Below are 9,614 nucleotides of genomic sequence, written 5' to 3' on the forward strand. Positions count from 1 at the left end.
TTGGAGGAGGTTTTTTAATTTTTTTTATTCTGAACATATAGAACCTCAAAAACTCAAATTCAGGACTATAACCAGAACTACAACTATATATATATATATATATATATATATATATATATATATATATATATATATATATATATATATATATATATAGTACACCTCTCACCTTTCAGTAACCATTATAGTATAGCTTTTCAAGGGCCAATACTATAGAAATTAAAGCTTGGATATATTTTAGAGTAGTCAATGTGCAGCTTGTACAGCAGTACAGATTTACTGTCAACTGCCAATTTTTTCGAGACCTGCAAATTTCACCTTCAAATTTGAAATAACCTCATTTTGTGCATAAAAGTGTCAAACTTCTTAGTTTAAACATTTATGTTCTCTATGTACTATTGTGAATAAAATTACTGGCTCATATGATTTGAAAGTGTTTTTGTATTTAATAAAAACAAATGTAAAATGTAAACAAATTAAGTGTGTGATTTTAATGTGTAAAATAATAGGTATGGTAGTTATTGGCGGTTTTTTTTTTTTTTTAGATTCCTATTGACATTATTTATATGCATATGATAATGATGCTCTAGTGAGTCCATTCATCCATGATGCTGCATAATTGCACTAAGCTTTTGGTGCCTCCAGAACAATAAAACAAGTTGTTGTGTCGAATACACAGAAAAAATACGTGGGAAAATAATACTACATATTTTAGAAAAGTGTATCGAATTTGGTCAAGAACATTATGTCCAATATGAATACATATACAAAAATGAAGTGAATTGTCTCGAGTGGTTAAAACAGCAATGCAGTTGTAGGTAAGACACCGAGGCAGATGATAGACATACTGTACACTGAAAGTAAAACAGAAAGCTTTGATTATTCTAAAGTATTCTCTTTATCCCTTACACTATCAATTCTATTTGTTGTCTTGAAGGAGATACTTTAAATGATTATGGGTAAGGGAAAATTATCCCTGTGCCAGCATTAACAAGTTAAAGCTATTATAACAAGTTAAAGCGACTATTGATATCATTCAAAACAAAAATGGACAAAAATAACAAATCATTTTCATTACTTATTTATAAGCTATACATATATAGAATTCTGCTTGGTCTAAATCATATTCAGAGACTGTGTGTGTGAGAGTTTTGACTTCTCACTCAAAATCATATACACCATGCCGATTAAACAACAATCAAAATTACCCAATAACTCAATATAATAAATTAGAAGGGTTTACAATAACTGTCTTAATCTTTATGTGACTGTGACTGCATGTTAGTATGGTTATGGTTGTGTATATAAGGCACTGCATTTATTTAGAATGGTGATACACATTTTAGCGCCCAACACTGAACAGTACACCTCAACAATGATGGAACTGTAATGAATGAACATTCAATGCCACTCAAATGAGGATGGTTTCCCTTTTGAGCCTGGTTCCTCTTAAAGTTTGTTTCCTTATACCATCTCAGGAAATGTTTTCCTTGCCACAGTCACCAGTGGTTCAATCATTAGGGATAAACTTTAAGGAAAAAACCTTTATCAACTAAATGTATACATTCCAACGTTATAACCTCTTTATCTCTGTGAAGTTGCTTTGGAGCAATGTCCATTGTTTAAAGCACTATACAAATTGAATTTAATTGAACTGAATTGAAACGAAACAAATCCGACCAGAACTATCTGTGTGTTCAGTGCTTTTAAGGCACACTTTTAAGCCAATCAGAATCAAGTATTTAGATAGACCATGCTATAAACCTGTGATCTGAATTGCAGCCAGCATTGCTGTCAAATTTGAGAATGCAGAAGTGGTTAGAATAAAAGAACTGTTAATCGACTGCTTCAAGTAAATCACTTACTGACCTCCGTTAAAAGTCAGTTTTCGAATAAACAAGTTCGCTTTTCTCAGTTCTGCGAATACTGATGAAGTAATTGTATATGCTAATCACACATAAAGCATAGCTGTGATGGATAAGAGTTAGATTGAAATATGCAGGAGAATGCCTTTAGCACAGCTAGGAGCCTTAAATTAGACAGAAATAAAGGATCATGTGCCTTCATTTGCATTTGCATTTATAAGAGCCAGATGCTTTTATTCATGAGAATCATTTTCTGTGATTAAAAGGGTGTAAAGGTGCATAAGAACTAAACCTTATTGCAGTAGGTTTGTGTGTGTGTCAGAGAGAGAGACAATGTGATTGATGGGTTCTAGATGTCTGTCGCTGACTTTATCACTCGTTGTCAAGGGCATGCTAGTACCTTCACAAGAGTACATCTGTGTGTTATGTGTGGCTCTTTCCTTTATTTAATTCTTTTTTGGACATTGTGACCTTTATAGGCCACTTGAGCACCATCCACACGTGTTCGGTTGTAAAACAATACGAGACGTGGCCAGTCAGACCACAGGATCAGTGAGTGAACAGACAAAAGCAGTTGCACGAGTAACTAAATTCATGGACATTGTTCTATTTATTTGACTTCAAAACAACATATACAGAAATACAGGACAGAAATAGTTTTTAGTCATCAAATATTCATTACAGTATAATAGTTTTTTGGTAGAGTTTCAGTTATTAACATTTTGAGATTTAAATGATTAAAGGTCTATTCTTTTGGGATGGGTAGTTATAATGTATTTAAGAAAAGAGCAGGTCGCCATGGTCCTTGATATTCAGGCAGTGTAGCAGCAGCTTCCTCCCAGTACTCAGAAGGCTTCAGCTGGCTATTGCTGAGATACCTGGGATTATCAGACAGCATGTCTTCCAGGAAAAGCTTCTCTGTTGTTCGAAGAAACCAGACAGATTTTATAAATCTCCCATCTCCTGCTGACTGATTAGAGGGTTGCTTCTTCTGGCTTGAGCGTCTGGTCCCGTAACTGCTGTGGGACGTCTGCATGGGAATCTGAGATAACTCTGGAGAGTTCTTGGTGTAAAAGAATAAGATAAGTGAGGTGTAAGGGTTGTCAACAGTACTTTGATTCATAAAGATGCTCTGGAACTTCCTCTAAAGGCAAAGACTTAGAGAAATCCTTAACAAAAAACTAACCAAAGTAGCCAAAGTACTTTCTACATACACACTAACACTTTTTTTAGATTATTTATTTAGCCAAATTATGGCTTTTTTCATGATCTCCTTATGTACGTTGACATCAAACGTAATATATGTATATATAAACTTCTTCCTAAATACAATGTAAAAAAGCATGCCTTTTTTCTGCAGTAAAGGTGCAGTCTTCGAGATAAGAGGGTTCCTGAAGGTTTCGATAATTACTTGCTCATATCTTTCTAAAAGAGGAACCATTTTAAGAACCCTAGTTTATTTCATTTGTTTAAAAAAATGTTTTAATGTTTGTTTTTGGGTTCATCTGCCCCCCAAAAAGGCACTTCTAGTGTTGATAGACCCTTTAGTTGTATTATATCAGGTCAATGTTGAATTCTAACATCTGATTGGACATAGGTGTTGAGTAATTCCTAACATCAGCTCTGATAGTAGTTCTGGCTGCAGGGTAAATCAGGTTATATTTAATGTACTTGTACAAATACGCTAGCTGAATTAAAGGGACTTGAATGACACAGTATAACACACATAGTATAAAACATGGTATAAGCCTTTCTAAAGGGTAGAAGCCAAGCTTAAAGTGTTTGTCATAGAAAAAAATCACTAATGTAACATAATCAAAATTTTATTTATTTGCAAACTGTGACTTTGCATCACATTACACTACCTCATGGTTCATCACTTTCCTATAACAGTACACCTTATAGTGTTTTATGTAGGGGATAATCCACAGCTAGTGTAGAAAAATGTAGGAAACAAATAACTTCCCACTGTGCATCAGATGGTGTTTGCCTCTGCAGGGGAGCATTGTTACTATGGTTACAATTGTTAATAGGCTGTGCATTAAGTTAAATCAGAATTGTGTATTTAAACATAGTATAAGCTTTATGTAATGCACTGTATTTTATTAAATGTTTTTGGTAGTTTTTTTAAAGTATATATATATATTGCTGTATTTGACTTTTGGATTTAATTAAATCGGTCATGTTTGATTTTTGCGATGTCTCTGAGCTAGTGAAGGTGTTCTGATTAAACTCTGACAGGCTACACTTTGTTCCTTTCTTGTTTAAATGAAGATAAATGAGTTAGGGACAGCAGCTTTAAATGTTCTCATGAGACATGAGATAAGATGTTTCAGAGCCTTAATGACTCTGTTTTGTCTATTTCCTGTGATTGAGTGCATTCATTAGGATGACTGCACAGATAGAAGACTCCAACAGAAGAACACATCAAGAGCACACACAAAACACATACACAAACACTCACACCCACACTCACACACACACACACACACACACACACACACACACACACAGCAAAGCAGTCAGAATTTTTATGGGAAAATATGGACACATGAATAAACAAAATAACCAAATCAGCAGGGGGAAGCTCATCAATTGTGACCTTCTGCATTGGTGACCTTGATAGCCATATTACACTATTGCTGAACTGGTCACTATGTGTTTGGATTGCTTTCTGCCATTAAAATTTTTTAACATTAAATACTTACTTAAAATTTAGCATGGCTTTGTTTTAATTATGGAAGGAGTCTCGGGTGTCATTGCTTTTTAACAGTTACAGTGCTACACAAAGTTTCCCAATATTTATTTATACGACAAAAGGGAATCTCAGGTTTCCAGTTTCTCTGTAAAATTATTTCCTGTGATAGATAGATAGATAGATAGATAGATAGATAGATAGATAGATAGATAGATAGATAGATAGATAGATAGATAGATAGATAGATAGATAGTTAGTACCATCTTTTATGGTACAAGGAAGATGTGATTCGAGGCTCATCTCTGTTCTGGCACCAAGGTGGTGGAACAAACTTCTATTTGATGTCTGAACAAATAAGTCTCTTGCTGTCTACAAATGACATCTACAGACCAACCTCTTCCAAAGGTTCTTAAAAAAACTTCATAACTAACTTTAGAGCGTAATAACAATAATTTTTTCTCCTAACATTGACTGATGGTATTCTTACCATCAGTGAGTCCTAGTGAACCAGCATTAGAATGTATTTAGTGAGACTTATTAAAATGTCAAAGCACTTTTGTTAAGTTGCGCAGGATTAGGGTGTATGCCAAATGTTGTAAATGTAAATGTTATATCTCAAGAGTAGGTTTACACTTACAGTAACAAAGATATAGAATGACATTAGCATGATAACACAAGTCGGATAGCTCAGTGGTCATGTGCTGTTAAAGTCAAGTGAGAGTCCTAAATTTAACTGAATGTATGGATGTATGAATACATCTTATATTTGTATTATCTAATTTTTGTAATAGGAACTTTATATTTTGAATGTTTCACATCACAATATATCTATTAACCATTAAACACATTTGTGTGCCATTAATTAATAAATTAAACATTGTAATCAAATACAATAACACATTCTATGTGTTTGTACAGAAATAATCCATTTAATGGCATTACACTTTGGATTGTGCCATATCACACCACCCCAGAGTGAATTAGTTTTATGTAACTTCACAATCTGTCATGTATTAGTCTATAATGAACACTGTAGCTACAGAGTGACCATGTGTAGTCTCCATTTCTGTCCTCTGTAGTAAGTCTTACTATAAGACTGTCTCAAAATCATACATTGCCACAAATTACATATTTTGACTACCTACTATACAAATCCCACTCTGCAATTTTATACCAAACAAAAATCTAATTGCAAATTTATGAATTATGAAATTTAGTAGCTATCAACCGCACAAACTGCCGATTTTAAATTCATACATTTAAGGTCTAGATCGACATTTTCTGTAAAAAGTCACCCCAGGTGACCTCATGGCACTTTTACTACACAGTGCAGACTGCCATGAATAAGTGCAGAGACAGTGCTAGACTTCACATTATGGCTCTAATACATCACCCAGGCCTGGACAACACACTACCATGTTGTGATTATCATCCTAACTGTAATCCTATCTTATCTGGTTTGGTATCCATGACAACTGCTAAATTGGATCTTGTGTAGTACAAAAATAGCTATTTCAAAATAGCTATTCTAAAGTGTTTGTATTATTTTCTCTTAAATCTAGATTGGAAAAGACAATTAAAAAACATTATAAATTTCCCACATATATAAATCCCATAAATTTCCTAAATTTAGGATAACACTATGAGGAGATATTTTATATCTTATAAATTATATTTATTGGATTGGAAAAGACAATTACAAAACATTGTAAATTTCCCACATCTATAAATCCCATAAATTTCCTACATTTAGGATAACACTATGAGGAGATATTTTACATCTTATAAATTACATTAATTTATGCCCCACTGCTGTTAAACTCTGCTTTCTGATTGGTAAGATGGTTTCAGTAATCCAGTTCGGTACAATTTTATTTGTATAGTGCTTTTAACACAATTTCCTAAAACTGATTTTCTAGATGGATTACAAATATATAATGTCAGAATTGTTTAGCTGTAAGTTTATCCCTAATAAACAAGCCAATGGAGAGATGGTCTGAGAAAGAAACCTGGAGACTCAAAAGGGATCCCCTCCTCATCTGAGTGACACCAAATTTCTATTCATTATAGTTTAATCATTGCAGTTAAAAACTGGTCACTAATGTGCTCTTAAATGCAAAACTTAAACCATTGTACTTGCAACCCTAATCATTGTAACAGACTGTTTAAATTAATTATAATCCAAATCTATTTTTGAGTTTTACTTTCCACAGTAACCTAGTGGATCTTTATGTTTTTCATGTGGAACCATCCTTAGCTAAACCAAGTGGTCTACAAAAAATCCCAGATTTAAAAAAATGCTTTCTTTCTATTATTGTTTCAAGGGTAACAAGGTAGACAATGACTTGCATGTCAGGTGCTACACAAAATTTCAGAATAATAATAAACTGCTGTTTACTTTGCATTTTAACCATTGCCAGCAGTTTCCCACATAATCTAGGGAAAAACTGTTTTTCACTACTCAACTAAAATGACTTTGTGTCTTACAGTTTCTAAATTACATGTTTTATTTCTTTTTCTTCGTTTTAAGTAACATTAATAATAGAACTTAAAAGAATAGACATTCAGCATCACCTAAATAAGGATGGGCTCTCTTTTGAGTCTGTATGCTTATGCTGTATTCAAGGTTTCTTCTTAACATAGGCTCAGTGAGCTTCTCCTTGCCATTTTCATTTTATAGGGATTAATTTATGGTTTAGAAAATTATATTCCCAGTCGATTTATTATTTACTGTAAACCTGTTTTGTGACAATATGTATTGTTAAAGTGCTGTATAAATAAATTAGACTTGGAATTAGACACTCTTTTTCCAGCTGTTATAATGTGATAACGTTTGGTGAAATAATAAAAAAAAATTGGTAAGGTGAGCTTTATGTCCTAGGAGAGAAATATCTGAAGTTTTTAACATTTAGGAAAGGAGTCTCCAGTGTCAGTGATTTGCATGTTTGTAACTGAGTTACTGTTACCAAAGTTGATTATTGTCCACTGCTAGCACACCAAAATGTACTGTTTTATATGGTCTTCTTTTACAACAATAATCTTCATTATTCAGTGTTTTAGTTATTAAAGACATGATGCTTTATTATCAATTTGTAGTTACATATATACAGTACATATAGTTAATATATTATAGTGACATTTAATGTTCTGGAATATTTGGGGGGGAAAAAACCCTCTCACAAACATAATTACAACTAAAGAAACCACAATGCGTCCTAAAGACTTCTATATGTAGGAGAACTTTAAGATCCAGGATATAACTCATAAAATGTTAAATAAAGACCTACTTACAGAATATAAATATATATTATTTATAAAAATAAGTATACTGTATATTTATATAGCTCAGTGAGGAGGGAGTTGTTACTATAGCAACAATGGCATTAGAATTAGATATTTAATTGACACAAAATAAAGATAGATTTCTGCATTCTGGAATTGTCAGATAAATGTGTCTTGATGTATAACCCTTTCTTAATATTTTATTTATAGTTTATGTTTAGGATTTTAGGATGCAAAGTAGAATAGGTGTTTACTTTATCAGAGAAAAATTGCTTCACTAACCCAGAATGGAAGAGGAGAATGAAAAGAATGAAGGGATGAGAAAGATGTAAAGGTTTAATAGTGCTGGTGGGGTGCGGATAGCTTGTGATCAGTAATTTGGTGGTTTCTGTTCTAAAGGTCAGGAAACATGAATGCTGTGGAAGATTTCTATGAAGCTGATGAATGTTGTGTGGCAGTGGCTCAATTGTTGCTTTATGATGTGTCTTGCACATTACGGCTCAGAAAATGGTCAAGACTTTGAACAACACAAAAAAATAGTGGAAAAGGAACGCCAGTCTCAAACCACTGATGTCTCGTTTTCTATAAACAAACTGTACAATAGGCTAGATTGCAATTACGGCCATTTTCTTATTTAATTATGAGTGAAATCAAGCTGTGCTGCTTGAGTTCTGAAACGTACTGTATAACTAATATGAGTGCAGCTATAATCAGCATCACCGATGGAATTATTGCTAATAAATGTACATTTAGTTTATGTTTTATATTCTTGGCATCCTTCATGTTTTATTGAGTGTCATATACCATAGGACTATGTCTCCCAGAAACCCTTGTTTTTTGCACTGATTCACATTTACTGCTAATTAGTACTCACTTACTGAGTATATGTCCTCACTTTTCATTGCACTTTTTGTCTCATCGTTGTGTTTATTGTGTTAAGTTTTTACTTAAAACAGTACCTGCACTTTAAACTGAGATGTAACACAGTTTTGTAACTTAGGCTTTGTAGTATAATCCTATCAAACCCAATTGTTTAAATTGAAATGGTTTACAGTTAACACTAAACACTAAAGTTAGTCAGACTCACTGCAGCTGTTAATCAGTAGTAGGAGAGATGCAACATAAGACTGAAGGTTAACTAAAATATGTGAGTGTGTGTAGTGAGGGGATTGGTGGTGTAGCAGTGAAGGTCATGTGTATCGTATTTTCAAAGGGGATTAACTTAACAAGAAAATGAAGCTGTTGAAGGTTAATCATTTGCTCAGTCAAATTTTATGTTAAATCAAGTGATAAAATCTTTTAATTAAGCAATATCTTTCAAGTGCTTAGTTACACTAAATATATCAGCCATTATTGAGCCGTAGGCAGAAGGTAGTGCTAATATTCAGGAGAAAATGGAGCAGTTGAAAGTTTGATGTTACTTATATATTACAGTCTTTTACTCAATTGTATAGGATGCCTTTGGATGCAGTAGCATTACACTTTTGAAAACCCCAAAGCATTGTTTCAAATATATGTTTTTAATATAACTGATTTTCCACATGTTCCCCAACAACGTCAAAGAAAAATGAACAGTCCTGTATTTTTTACAATAAAATGGGAGAAAATGGCACTAGAATATAAACTAAACATTGGAAAATTTACTACATATTATGAATCTAACATTACCTCAGGGAAATGACACACACACACCTTTTCAAGCAGTGGAAATACACTACCAAATGTCCCTACATATGAATTACAAATAAAATGTATTACTAATACTGTCT

The sequence above is a fragment of the Silurus meridionalis genome, chromosome 2 (genome assembly GCF_014805685.1).
Source record: "Silurus meridionalis isolate SWU-2019-XX chromosome 2, ASM1480568v1, whole genome shotgun sequence".
NCBI classification, from domain to species: Eukaryota; Metazoa; Chordata; class Actinopteri; order Siluriformes; family Siluridae; genus Silurus; species Silurus meridionalis.